The sequence below is a fragment of the Theobroma cacao genome, chromosome 10 (assembly GCF_000208745.1).
Source record: "Theobroma cacao cultivar B97-61/B2 chromosome 10, Criollo_cocoa_genome_V2, whole genome shotgun sequence".
NCBI classification, from domain to species: Eukaryota; Viridiplantae; Streptophyta; class Magnoliopsida; order Malvales; family Malvaceae; genus Theobroma; species Theobroma cacao.
Window position 1 is genome coordinate 15643760 of NC_030859.1, and position 15077 is coordinate 15658836.

The 15077-nt window shown below is 33.3% G+C and overlaps 1 long non-coding RNA gene across 1 annotated transcript; it reads right to left on the minus strand.

Moving 5' to 3' along the window:
- LOC18586910 lies at window positions 2209–3620 on the minus strand. The gene is made up of 3 exons (XR_001929751.1): window positions 3409–3620; window positions 2629–2709; window positions 2209–2267 (listed from the first exon to the last, which is right to left on the minus strand). It is a non-coding gene; the product is annotated as an uncharacterized LOC18586910 (long non-coding RNA).

Below are 15077 nucleotides of genomic sequence, written 5' to 3' on the forward strand. Positions count from 1 at the left end.
TTCAAGAGTTTTAGGATCATGAAAACTACAATTTACAAAACTAGCTTTATATCATATGTACTTTATTAGAACACTAATTTCAACATATTTAATCTACCCTTGGTGGTATGTCAAAATCATCCCTGTCTCAATTGTAATCCATAGGAATCTCTCCTCTGCATATCTGTACGAGCTGGTGGAGATGGAGCAATTACCGTAGCCCGTCTTAACTGTGGGCTATCTTTCCTAATGTGATTCAGCTGACCACAATGAAAACATCGTACAGGCCCTCTACACGGCCCAACATGATATCTCCCACAATTTCTGCATCTATCAGAACCTCCGAAACTCTTCCCAAAAATAATCATCGTAGATTTGTTAAATCTCGGAGGTCTCTGTTGTGTCTGTGAAAATGGAGGTTGGGAAAATGTTATTGAAACAGTAGTAGTACTTCCTGAAACAGATGAGTCTTTGCCCCGTTTTGGTGGCTGTCTAGAATATACTCTCAAATTTCTCCTTTTTGCTAACTCAGCTTGCATTCTCCTATTTTCATTTGCAAGCTTTTTAGCTCTTAAAGCCATTTGCACAACCTCTTTAGCTACAGTTGCATCCAACTCACCCATAAAAGAAACACAACCATGTTTCCTAGCCTCTTTAAGCTTCTTAGGAATAGAAACATCCAACACTGGTGGTGGGACAGGAGGTGGGGATGGTGGTACTAAAAGAGCAACTGGAGGAACTATAGGAAAAGCTTGACCAGCTTGAGCCTGACCAGCAATAGCAGTAAAGAAGGCTGCCAATGCCTAAATTGCCTCAAGAGGCATGGCAAGAATACTAGTAGGTGGCGGAGGAGATAGAGGATGTGGATGAGTTTCGGTCTGCTCAGCAGCAGGTGCTGCCCGAATAGTAGACACAGCCGATTCCCCCTCTATAGGATCTAGCTGACGATGTTGAGAACGACCTTTTCCCCTCCCAGCTGATCTAGTGAGAGGTGGGTGTTCACGTTGAGGAGGCATGATAATCTATAAGAAGGAATAAGGCAAGTTTAGGCAACCTCAAGCTCTATATGCAGACGCATGCATTCTATTCAACCTAACTTGACTTAACTTAACTTAACTTAGGGCAACACTGACACTGTAAATTTTAAAACAACTTTAAAATAACTTTAAACCCAAAAGCTCTGATACTTTTAAATCAAAAGCTCTGATACCACCTGAATTGCCACGACCCGAAACTCTCATCGAGCTCGTGACAATCGCCACGATGTCCCGATAGACATTTATTACCCGAAATGTCAATCGAAACCTCGCAAGGCTTAACACTAGTTTTCTTGCTTCCCCTGTAAGTATTAGTTACTAAAATCATGTTTTAAAGTGATATGAAACAATTTCAATTCAAAAACAGTCACAGAGAAATTTCAACTATACAAAGGTATTTTGGTCATTTTTCTCAAAAATTTCGATACTAGCTAAAATGTAATATATGGAGAAATTTACACATTTCATAACCGAAAATAATTTTAGATATCTAAAACATTCATTTAAAGTGAAATTATAGCTAATGGAATAAAATAAAAATAATGAATAAAATATTTCAATTTTTCATAAAACAATTTTTATAGAACGCTACGTAAATAATTTTTACGGCATAAAAGTAAAATAAATTCCTACATACAGTAGCACACGCAGCCAGGTATTCAAAACATTTAACAATGACATGTCGGCCCCCGAATAACTAAAAGTAATGAAGGCTATCAACCTACAGTTTTTGAGGATGCAAGTCCAACTATAGCCCTCAACGAAATAAGCTATCTATTGATTATCCTGAGCTTGAAATGGGTGGGAAGGAGGGCGGTTAGATTATATAATCCAAGTGAGTAAACAAATATCATCTAAAATATCTAAAGCTCAGTAAATAGAGACAGATAAAATAGATTCATTTCACCCAAATAAACAACAAGGCTTATGATTTCCTGAAAAACTTGGCTCATGCCAAAATCATTCTCATACTTAGTTGTCAGGGATACCTTGGCCTGGGGCTATCCCAACCGAATCCGCCAAGGTTGTTAAAAAGTCATGTACGCATAAATCATGTTTTTATTTTGAAAACATAACCGTTCCTTGGCTTTGGCTGAGTTCACCCTCACATGGTGGTTCAGCGTGAAGTGAACTCTAAAGTTTTACCTCAGGAGTTACCTTACGCGCCTCTCCGATCGAGGTAAGAATATACCTGGATTCCATGCCCCTCTAATAAGCTGGTCCACAAAACCCGCCACTACAGTGACCAATCTATAACCCACCAATTCAATAAAAATTCAACAGCATGACATGGCAATTTTATCATTATCCAGCCTATCAAGGCAAACAACAGTTTACACATTTTCAACACAAATACCCATCTAGCCATTCATACCCACATTATCATAAGCCATTCAATTCAAAACATAATTTACAACACAGCAAGTAGTCTCCAATTACTCCATTTTCAAAACCATTATTCAATTTCAAGACAATTTTATAAAATCATTTCATTTAATCACATTTTGCTTATAAAACATAAAGATTTACCATTTAAACTCATTTTTCATAAAATCACAAAAATGAATTAAAATTCACTTTAGATAATCAAGATGATGATAAGGTTACTCACTGTAATGGGAATCGAATTCGGGATACTCTGATTCTTGATCCTCGGATACTACCTATTTACTCTTGCCAGAATGCTCACCACCTAGACATAATGCACAATAAGCAATTTGCTACATTTGTATTAAACCGTTATAAAACCAATTCAAGCTCTATACTAATGCATGAAATGGGATGTGAAATACTCGGGTAACTATCTAAATACAGTGTTCAATATAAATTTAATTATGTACCTAAATAAAATGGTATTGGCCTAATTCGATCTATCACCCGATTAATTAGCCAATACATCCAATTCAACTCCAAATAATTCCATTTCTCTGCCAATACTCCAAATCATCAAACACAAACTAAATAACTTGAAATATGGTAAAATCATCCTCACATTTTCTCTTGGAAAAATTCGGCCATGGAGGTTCTTGAGGGGTATACAGTTTTTCATGCCAAACATTACCATTTTCGGTTTCCACCACCACAATTCATTAATTCTAACTAAATAACATAAGACATCACAAGATTCATCTTCAATATTTTCTTTATGAAATTCGGCCAATGAAGAATCCATGAAGAATATGTGATTTTTCTTACTTATTTTCGTTCCAAACATGATAAATCAACTAAAAACACTAAAATATCTTAAAATCTAACCAAATAAATCATCAAATCTTCTCTCTCTAAATTCGGTCAGCCATGAATCCTTCATGATATCTTGTGATTCAACCATGGAAAATGCAAAAGAATGCATAGGAAAGATAGATCACAAGCTAGAGTTAAGAAATTTCACCTTTAGTGTCTTCATTCCTTGAAATCTAGTGATTTTCCCTTGAATTTCTTAGCTAGGGTTTTGTTCTTCTTCTTTTCTTCCCTTTTCTTCCTTTGGCTGACCAAGAGAAATGAGTTGGGAGGGTTTATGTGCTGATTTCTAAAGCCAATTATAAGTGGATGAAAATTTGACACATGTCACCATTCCATTGGCCCATGTGTTATACTTACCCATTAAACAATCTCTCTCCACCATTTAAAATTCCTCAATTATCCATAATAATAATGAGTGAAATTCATGTGCTGGACATGTGTTGGGTGGTGTAAAATTACAATTTTGCCCTTGGGGTGGCAAAATGACTATTTTGCCCTTATCCTCGAAAAAATGCCATAATTAAAATTCTTCACTTTTCAAACTCAAATTATACTCCAAATGATCAATCTTAGTCAAAAATTTCATCCGACACTCACATCTTAACCTCGGATGGCAAAATAACCATTATGCCCCTAGGTCATGAAAATTCCAATTTCACTCCAAATCGATCTTCGAACTCCGTATCACCATTTTAAGTCATTCTAGGGTTTTAAAATTCTTAATTTCGTCTTAAAATCTCTATTTGGACTAGTTCGAGGCTTAATTCAACTTAATTGTACCATTTGGTATATAGTCGTCCTTTAACGATTTTCGAAGTACCCAAGTAAGCAAACATGCATTCTTATGTAGGAATGGCATAATAAACATATTGTAGAGTCGGGCTTGACACGTTCTCTTCATGAGCGCATAAGTCAAGATTATGAGGAATGGGATATACTTTGTAGTCATCTCTTGCCATGAAACAAAGGTTGGTGATTGCATCACTTTCCTTATCTTGAGAGTTATCACTGTCAGTCCATGTGCCATCATTGCCCTTTGCTTGATGTTCCTTAAAGTGTTCTTCTTGCTTGGACATCCATACTTGATATGTCTTGGCTTTTTACAATCAATACATCTTAGATGGTCTGTAAAATGTTCTTCCTTAGGCATATCTCTCCTTGTTGGTTTCTTTCCTCTAAGATGTTTTCTCATTAACCTATTAAATTTTCTAGCTAGCATGGTCGCATCGTCCTTATTTTCGTTCTCACTCTTATTACTTCTTTTTTTTTTCTTTCTCAACTATGGATTTGAGGGTTATTCCCTCTTTTTCAATGTCTTCCTTTTTAGACTCCTCTAACTCACTCTCATGTTTCAACGTCATTGTCAAGCTCGGCTCTACAATATGTTTATTATACCATTCTTACATAAGAATACATGTTTGCTTACTTGGGTACCTCAAAAATCGTTAAAGGACGGTATTGTACCAAATGGTACAATTAAGTTGAATTTAGCCTCGAACTAGTCCAAATAAAGATTTTAATATGAAATTGAGAATTTTAAAACTCCAGAATGACTTAAAATGGTGATTCGGAGTTTGAGGACCGATTTGGAGTCAAATTGAAATTTTCATGACCTAGGGGTAAAATGGTCATTTTGCCACCCGAGGTTAAAATTGGAATGTTGGAAGAAGTTTTTGATTAAGATTGACTATTTAGAACATAATTTGAGTTTGAGAAGTGAAAAATTTTAATTTTGACATTTTTCGAGCATAGGGGTAAAATAGTCATTTTGCCACCCAAGGGCAAAATTGTAATTTTACATCATCCAACACTTGTCCAGCACATGGATTTTACCCAATATTATCATGGATAATTGAGAAAATTTATATGGTGGAGAGATATTGCTTAATGGGTAAGTATGACACATAGACCAATGGAATGGTGACACATGGTAAATTTTTATCCATTTAATATTTTCCTTTATAAAGCCAATTTGAACTCTTCCATATTCATTCTTATGGCCGGCCTAGCAAGAACAAAGGAAGAAACGAAGAACAAAAACCTTAGAGTGAAAATTCAAGAAAAAATTGGTGGATTTCAAGTAATCAAGTCATCAAAGGTGAAATTTCTTAACTCTAGCTTGTGATCTATCTTTCCTATGCATTATTTTGCATTTTTCATGGTTGAATCACAAGATATCATGAAGGATAGTGTGCTGATCAAACCCTAGGAGAGAGAATTTGATGATGATTTAGATAGATTTTTAAGATATATAGATGTTTTAAGTTGTTTATGGTGTTAAGTGTAAGAAATAAGCTTGAAATTCACATATTCCTCATGAGTTCATCATTGGCCGAATCTTCCTTCTAGAGTGTTAATGGTGGATTTGATTTTATTTCAAGTGAATTGGTTAGGAAATGATGAATTATGGTGAGAAAATCAAGTAGGAAAAATCATAGTGTTGATGCACCCATCATGGCCGAATTTTTCAAGAGAAAATATGAGGATGATTTTGCCATATTTCAAGTTATTTAACTTGTGTTTGATGGTTTGGAGAATTGGAAGAAAAATGAAATTATTGGAGTTGAATTGGACATTTTGGCCAATTAATCGAGTGATAGATCGAATTAGGCCAATTCTATTTTATTTAGGTACATAATTGAATTTGTGTAGAACACTGTGTTTAGACGATAATCTGAACAATTTACATCCCATTTCACGCATTAGTATAGAGCCTGAATTGGTTTTATAACAATTTAGCACAAATGTAGTAAATGGCTTATTGCACATTATGTCTAGGTGGTGGGCTTTCTGGCAAAAGTAAAGAGATAGTACTCGAGGATCAAGAATCGGAGTACTCGAAATTTGACTCCTGAAATAGTGAGTAACCTTATCATCATCTTGATTATCTGAAGTGAATTTTAATTCATTTTTGTGATTTTATGGAAAATGAGTTTAAATGGTAAATCTTTATGTTTTATAAGCAAAATGTGATTAAATGAAATGATTTTATAAAATTGTCTTGAAATTGAATGATGGTTTTGAAAATGGAGTAATTGGAGACTAATTGTTGTGTTGTAAATTATGGATTGAATTAAATGGCTTATGATAATGTGGGCATGAGTGGCTGGATTTGGTAAATGTGCTGAAAAAGTATGAACTGTTGATTTGCCTTGAGAAGCTGTAAAATAAAATAATTGTCATGTCATGCTGTGGAATTTTATTGAATTGGTGGGTTATAAATTGATCGCTGTAGTGGACAAGTTCCCTAGACCAGCCTATTAGAGGGGCACGGTAACCCTATTATATTCATACATCAGTATGAGAGGTGCGGTTGGATAACTCTTGAGGTTAAAACTTTAGAGTTCACTTCATGCCAAACCACCACGTGAGGGTGAACTCAGCCAACGCCAAGGAACGGCTATGTTTTAAAAAAAAAAGTATGATTTATGCGTACATGACTTTTTAACAGCCTTGGCGGACTCAGTTGGGATAGCTCTCGGTCAAGGTATCCCTGATAACTGAGTATGAGAATGATTTTGGCATGAGCCAAACTTTTCAGGAAATCATAAGCTTCGTTGTTTATTTTGGTGAAATAAATCTATTTTATCTTATTAAAATGAGTTTGAAATGTTGAGAATCATTTTATGCTAATCTATTTTATCTGTCTCCATTTACTCGGATTTAGATATTTTAGATGGTATTTGTTTACTCACTGGGATAATATAATCTCACCACCCTCATTTTCACCCATTTCAGGCTCAGGATAGTCGGTAGATAGCTCACTTTGTTGAGGGCTATAGTTGGACTTGCCTCCTCAAAAATTGTAGGTTTATCACTTTTGATACTTTTGGTCGTTTGTGGACCCATGTGTCACTGTAAATTAAATTTTATACTTTGGTTATCTGTATTACAGTATGTATGAATTTATTTAGCTTTTACGCTACAAAAATTATTTACCGGTAACTCTATAAATATTGTTTTATAAGAAAATAGAATAGTCATAATTTCATTTTAAATGAAGGTTTTAGACGTTTAAACTTATTTTTTATTGTGAATTATGTGTTTTATACTCGTATACTACCTTTTTAGCTAGTTTTGAAATTTTTGGGAGAAAATGATCAAAATGCCCCTATGAGACAGAAATCATTTTTTACTGATTTAAGTTGGAAATAGCTTAAAATCTTTTAGAACATGATATTTGGCAACGGTTACTCACAAGGGAAATGAGAAACTGATATTAAAGCCTTGCGGGGTTTTGGTTGACATTTCAAGTAATGAGTGTCGATCGGGACACCGCGGTGGTTGTCACTGGCTCGAGGGGAGTACGAAGTCGTGACAGTCATCTTGTAGCTAAGTAAGGATCCTATTAGCTTTTCAAGTTAAAATTGTTAAGGTTTCTAGCTTCCTTTATAGCCGTAACTTTTGATCTCCAAGATTTAGGTAGGCTATAGAGGATTTTCTTAACAAGTTGGGCATTGGGAAAATCTATTCCTAAAGCCTTTAAACCACCAATGATATTTGTGAATCTTTCAAACATCTTATTAATTGATTCACTTTCTTTCATCTTAAAGAGCTCATAATCATGTGTAAGCAATCTAATTTTAAATTCCTTAACTTGGTAAGTTCCCTTATAGTTAGTTTCTAAGGTATCCCAAATTTCTTTGGCATTTTCACACATCGGGACTTTGTTGAATTCACTAACACTTAGGGAGCCACAGAGAGTATGGTATGCTTTGCAATTGATTTGAATCAATTTCTTCTCTTTTTTGTTCCACAATTTTCTAGTTTTAATTACTATGTTGTTGTCTGCCTCCTTATATGGGACATGAGGACTATCTAATATAACACTCTAAACATTTAAATTCATAGATTGAATAAACATTTCATTCTCTTTTTCTAATATGGATCATTATTACCTACAAAAAGAAGTAGTCTTTGGCTCGATTGCCATCCACCAAGTACAATTGTCACCACCTCCATTTTGCCTGATTTGAGCTTTTACAAAGGATCTCTCAAAGGTAGTTGACCTACAAAATTTGAGACCATACTCTGAAACCAATTGCTAGTGTTGAAGTCTCAAAGAGCAAATATTCTAAGAGGGGGGTAAATTGATATTTAAAATTTTTTTTGAAAATCTAAGTATAAAATTAAAACCTTTTCACTCAAAAATATTTTCTAGTGTCAAAAACAGTTTTTCAACAATAAATTACTAAGCATAAAAATAATATACCAAAGAGAAATATATTCTTAAATTAAATACTAGCTATGAAAAATATAGTGAAAAACATTTTCCTAAGAATAAAGTAATAAATCAATGTAAAACCTATTTTCCTAAAGCAAGTTTAAACAATAAATAATAATGCCAAAAATTAAAAAGAGACATATATTTTATAGTAGTTTAGTTTTTTCGATGCCAACATCCACTCCTAGGTAACCAAGAAATTTTTAATCCACTAAAAAGATTCTTGGTTTTTAATGGGATCAAACGATAACCCTTATATCAGCTTTTTACAAGATCAAGTGATAACCCTCACACAATCTAGAAAGAAATTCTTACATTTACATGGGATCAAGCGCTAACTCTTACAATCCACAAAGGGATTCTTGCTTTTTAACGAGATCAACCGATAACCCATCAATAATAGATTTTAAAGGCTCAACCACAACTTACAAATAGCTTTTCAAGGTTAACCTAGAACCTTTACAATGAAATGCAAATTTCAGCAAGAAAATGCCTTTACAAAGGCTGAGTGCTAAGACTTTAAGTGCGAATTTCAACAAGAAAATGCCTTTACAAAGGCTGAGTGCTAAGCCTTTAAGCTTATGTGTAGTGAGAGAAGAAATATCAACTTGAATAAAGCACGTATTAAACTTTTCTAAGATTGATGAAGACTAAAATCAACACTAGAGAGGAAAGATGAGCTTTTTGGTCTCTCTAGGGTTTTTCTCTTTTGTGCTGGTCTTCTCTTGCTTCAAATGGCTTAAATGCATCTATTTATAGCTTAGGCAAAGTTTGGGGTCATTGCACACAAATTTGAATCAAATCTAACCATTGCTGAAGCTTGAAGGTCAACCACAATACTCCTAGGGTCGACTATGTTTTTCAAACTTCTCAAATTAGGACTCTATAATCAAGAATAACCTTCCTTCACTCAATTTTTTTCTCAAAAACGTGTATTTTGCAAAATTAAACTACTATAGTTTACTATAACTCCTCCATAGTCGACTATGTTTGTGTAATGTTGACTTTTCTTTACTTTTGACTTGTCAATGTTGACTATGCTTGGTCTAAGGTTGACTATGTCTATTCAAAACTTGATTTTTTTTTTGCCTTTTGGAATAAGGTTGACTATGGCTTTATAATCTTCAAGTTTTGCACTCTTTCAACCTTTGGATTGACTCGAGCTTCTCTAGGATCTACTATTGGCTTGTGTATTAAGGTTTCTTTAGCTTTTCGATGCATCTCTCTAGCTATTTTCTCCTTGCTTGTTCCTACAATTCAATAACATTTCAAGGCATGTTTGCTTTTGCATTCTTAGCTGAATATGCATTATTTGCAAGCTTATAAGGTGTTTTCTAATTATGCATAGCTTTTTAAACAAATATGTAACCTTAAGAGATTAAAAATGTATTTGAGACAATTTCAAATGCTTGACATTAAGTTCAAGAAAACATGTGATTTTTGCCAAATCAAAATATGATGTAACTTAAGGCTAATAACAAGGCTTTCGGTTTATAAATTTTACCAGTATTCGCAATTAAATTCAATTCAGGTCGCCTACAACACACCTCAAAATCTTGACAAGCCTTAACATTGTCTTTTTTCTTCCCTTTAACATCCATCATCTTGTTAAATATTTTTCTAAACACATTAAGCTCAATATGCATTACATCCAAGTTATGATGAAAATGAGATTCGTATGCTAATATGGTAAGTCTAAAAAAATACTCTTTTTCACACAATTATGAGTTTGACAGAAACTAAAAAGCTTCTGGTCTCCAACCTTTGTCCTTCATGTGATATTAGGAATTGAATCCAACCATTGCAAGATCTCTTTACTTGATAAGCGAGGATTTGGAGAGTCTCATTCAACACATTTTTTAAATCTATCTTTTTGTCGACAAAAATGATGATCAATTAGTAAAAATTATCGATGACAATCCAAAAAAAGGCTTCTTCCCCTACTTCAAAATGAAACTCTTCACATGCTCCATGCAATAAAGACATGATGAACATCCATAACTACTTCATCCAGAGAATATACCATATGTAGGAAAGTCATGAATGGTTCAAAGTGTTACCCGAACAACATACCACATGTTTCAAGATATTACTTCGCATAATTCTATTTAATGTTTTAATTGGATACATCATTCATTTGATTGATGGTGTTAATTTCATTTACAAATTAATGAATGGAAATAAAATTTGAATGTTTAAATATAAATTTTCAAAATTTAAGCAACAAATCAAGAATTTGATTATATTTAAGATATAGTCTAAAAACATGTTAGGGGATTTCTTTGGTACAAACAAGTTCGAGTCTCTTTTGTGTCGTAACGTGCGGGTTTGTGAACCCGACCGCCAGACGTGATGTGAAAACTCACTAAAAACTAGGAGTTAGGAGTCGCCACCAATCTTTTTTACTAGGTGCGATTGGCCACCTATTGACTCGATTCTAATCGATGAAGCCTTAAATTAATTTTAAGCCCACCGAAAACAACCTTAAACTGGTCTACGTTTTTCTAGATCTAAGTTCGGGAGTACGGTTACGCTCGGGGAAGGATTCGCATCCCCGGGATGCCCCGTTCCATGAACGGTACCATTTTTTAGATTATCCTATTAGGCTTTAATTTTTAATTTCACTATATTTCCTTAGTTATTATTCTCTTATTTTATTTCCTATTTAACCTAAAATGAAATGCAAATGTGAGGCAAGATGAAATGCATGGCGTGGGATAAAAATGTCGGACGAATAACTTTTCATCGAGGACATTCTCCCGAATTCGCCCATCATACTAGTGGGATCTGGGGTGTTCTCTCACCTAAGGAAGTATCCAATAAACTCACCTTCTCAAATTTAACGAATAATTACCGTCATCGGGATCACCGTATGTTTTTCATTAAAAATAATGTTTTCGTGCATAGTGAACCTAATTCGGGCAAAAACCTTTTATTAAAGATGTTTCTCGAGCCCTCCCATCATACTGGTGGGACCCGAGGACATCCTTTCACCTAGGAAACTTTTCGAGAAATACTCACCTTTGCAAGATCTTTGAAAAATCCCATCATCGGGGCTTAAACTCGGAAACATAAATATTTATATGCAACATATATATATGCTATGCTAATGCAATTATCTTTTTTTTTTTGAATTTCCTTATTATTTTATTTTATTTTTTTATCATATTTTTTATTTTATTTCTAATTATTATTTTTTCATACTTTACATTTTTTATTCTAAGTTACTTTTATTTTCCTGTTATAATTAGATAAATTGTTTATGATTCAATGTTATTTTAGTGAATAACAATTTTATTTTTTTTATTATTTTCTTTATTATACTATTTCTTATCTTTTTTATATTTTTATATTTTTTCATAAGCAAACTTTTATTAAAGCCTAAAATCTTATTTTATATATCTATAATTAATTTTTTTTCTTTCTTATCTTTGTCTTCACATTTTTTTGTGATATTTATTAATTCATAGTTTGTGGCACTTGAGATTTAATGCTTAATTTTAAATTAGTTGTTTTAGATTTTTTATTATTATTTATTTTTTTTATTTTTTTATTTATTTAATGTCATATATATTGCATTTTCACAAATTAATTATTTACTATATATTTGAATTATTATTATTATTTTTATCATCACTTTTTTTATCTATTGTTATTTATTTATTATTTTTATTGAATAATTTTTGTATAGTCGAATTCTTTATTTATTAAAATTTCGGGATCTTGAAATCGAGGCCCTCCCATCGTACTGGTGGAGCCTTGATTCGGATTTCGAACCTAGGGAATATGGGCCTAGGATTGCGACTTCTAGCGTCCCGACCGATCATCTCATCATCGGTATTGTTTACGTATCTTATTTAATATTATGGTGTCTTAAAAATCAATTTTTCTAAGGTCAATTCTAATACCTATCCTATTATAATTATTTGACTAGCTCAACTATATATTTTTTTATTTAACATAAAATGTTTCTTCCTTGTTTATTCTCATTTACTAAATATATTTTTATAATCTAATGTATATACATATTTTACATGCTCCTTTATATGGTTTTACCCATGGATACCCCACCAATATCTCAATAGTTTCCAATTTTCACTTAACTTAACCTTTATATATATTTTTTTAGCCTATCATCTATTTCATTCATTTATATTTTTATATTTTATATTTAGCTCTCTAGATCTATCATTATAAACATATTTTATTTAGCAATCTATTTTTTTTGCTATTGCTTTATTTTCCTAAGTTTAAATACCTCTAATAAATATTTTCTTACATTTAAATCCTTTTCTTATGTAAAATTTTTTATATTATTTATATTTACATATCCCTCTATTTGTATTACTTTCTTAAATCTCAAAAATAAAACCTAAGGATTTTAGAACATTATATTGAGGTACTAATCCTAAATGATTAAACAATAATCCTAAGAACAAATAAAATGAATCAGCTCAAGCCATAAAAATTTAAGAAAAATGATAAATGTTTTACCTTTCTAAGCTCATCCAAATCTACAGCCCACTCTAATCAACTTTTTACTCTACAGCCAGCAAATTCTATTCTTCCAAAGTATGCCATATGGGGTAGGAAAGGAAAGATCTACCCATACGATACACTTTAAGAACCCCCATTATTTTTTGATCCTTTCTTCACTTTTTCCTTCCCTTTCTCTCTCTAGTGGCCAGCTACTTCTCTTTCTCTCTAACAGTTTCTGTTTTTTCTGCTCTTTCTCACACAAGATCTCCCCCTCTTCACTCACTATTCCTCTCCTTTTCGCCCTCTCACCAGATCTTCACTGTATCGGCGATGCAAAAGACCAAAGCTTTCCTACTTTGACTAGCGGCAACAGAATCCCTTCCCCAAAATTGCTTTCTATTTGGCAGCAACAAAAACCCCCAAAAATCCAAAATCTATCCTAAAAAATTTCTTTCCTCTCCTTTCACCCAAAAAACAAAAATCCCTCAACTCACTAACCCAACCGGTGGCATTTTGGATTTTTTGTTTTTTTTTTTTGATTTTTTGGTTATGGATTGTGGTTGTTTTCTTGTTGCTAGAAAGCTTAGGATGTTTTTGATGCTGTGTTTTTGGGTTGATAGGAATTCCTAGGAATTGTTTTTGGTTTTCAGATTTTTGGCCCCCGAAAGAGTGCTACAGTGCCCTTTTTATACTCGGTTGAAGGGGGCATGCTCCAACTACCCTGTCATACGCAAATTTTTCACGTTTGAAAGGGTGAGGGTGGTGGTTGGCAGGGTGCGTCCGCACCTTGCCAATCTTACCTCTCTTTTTTTTTGTTTATTTTTAGTTAATTTAATTTTATTATAACTTTTCTTTTTTTACAGTGTCTACAGCTGCCCCTCTTTGCGCATTTCGAAAATCCGAAATAGTGCAAAGATGTAGACACTGTATTTAACTACATTCTTTAATTCTGTTACCAAGGTTTTTTTTTTTAAATAAACTCCTCAAAATTGAGGCAATGAAACCTGAAAAATGAACTCCTCAAAGCTGAGGCAACAAAACTTTTAAAAATGAACTTCTCAAAGCTGAGGCAACGAAACTTTTAAAATGAACTCTTCAAAGCTGAGGCAATGAAACTTTTAAAATGAACTCCTCAAAGCTGAGGCAACGAAACTTTTTAAAAATGAACTCCTCAAAGCTGAGGCAATGAAACTTTTAAAATGAATTCCTCAAAGTTGAGGCAACGAAACTTTTAAAAATGAACTCCTTAAAACTGAGGTAACGAGATCTTTTTCTTTTTTGATGTGGTGAAAAATAAATCAATTCCTCATCTAAGGCTCTACGACTTTAAAGATGAATTTCCCTCTTTTTCAGTTGTTTTAAAACTTTGAATATGGTAATTTAAATATCTTAATCATCTTCATCAGTTTTTTTTGGGTGTTTTAGAGTCTTCTCTTTGATCAATGGGGGATGAACCGATCACGCTTCCGATCTCTCGTCTTTCCCGATTCATTGCTCACAACTGTTTTCTTCCTCTATCATATGCATGGTCCAATTATTCTTCACATTTTTTACTGTTCTCCATTTTGTTGCTATTTCCATTTCTTTCTCTTTTTTCTTAGTCTTTTCTCTTTCTTTTTTTACATTACCAGACTCCATTACATTCCCGGTCAATTATGATCCTTTTTCAAAATACTATAAACATTTCTTTACTTGATCATGCTCTTTATTAAATATCATTCCAATTTTATGACAAATGCAATACAATGTAATCATATCTCCTCTCTTGGCAGAATGGAAATGATGACCATGTAGGGAGCAGAAAGGCTATTTTTCATTAGAAAAAGGGAAGTTTCTACAATCAGGCATAATGACAAGGAACAGGGGAAAACCAATTAATACAAAAGGGATATAGTTCTTTCTTAATGACTGTTCCGATAGATATTGACAGTAGTCTTGAAATTTTATCTCGAAACAGGCACAATCGTCAGCTGCTTTGTCTTTTGTCTGAACATCTCAGATCATGATTTTCACCCCTTCTGTGTTAAGCCCTTGTAGTACTTGGACCTCCTTCGTGTCTAGACTGCCCTTTCGGGTTTTCGCCCTAAATACATCTCCTAGAATCAAGCCCCCTT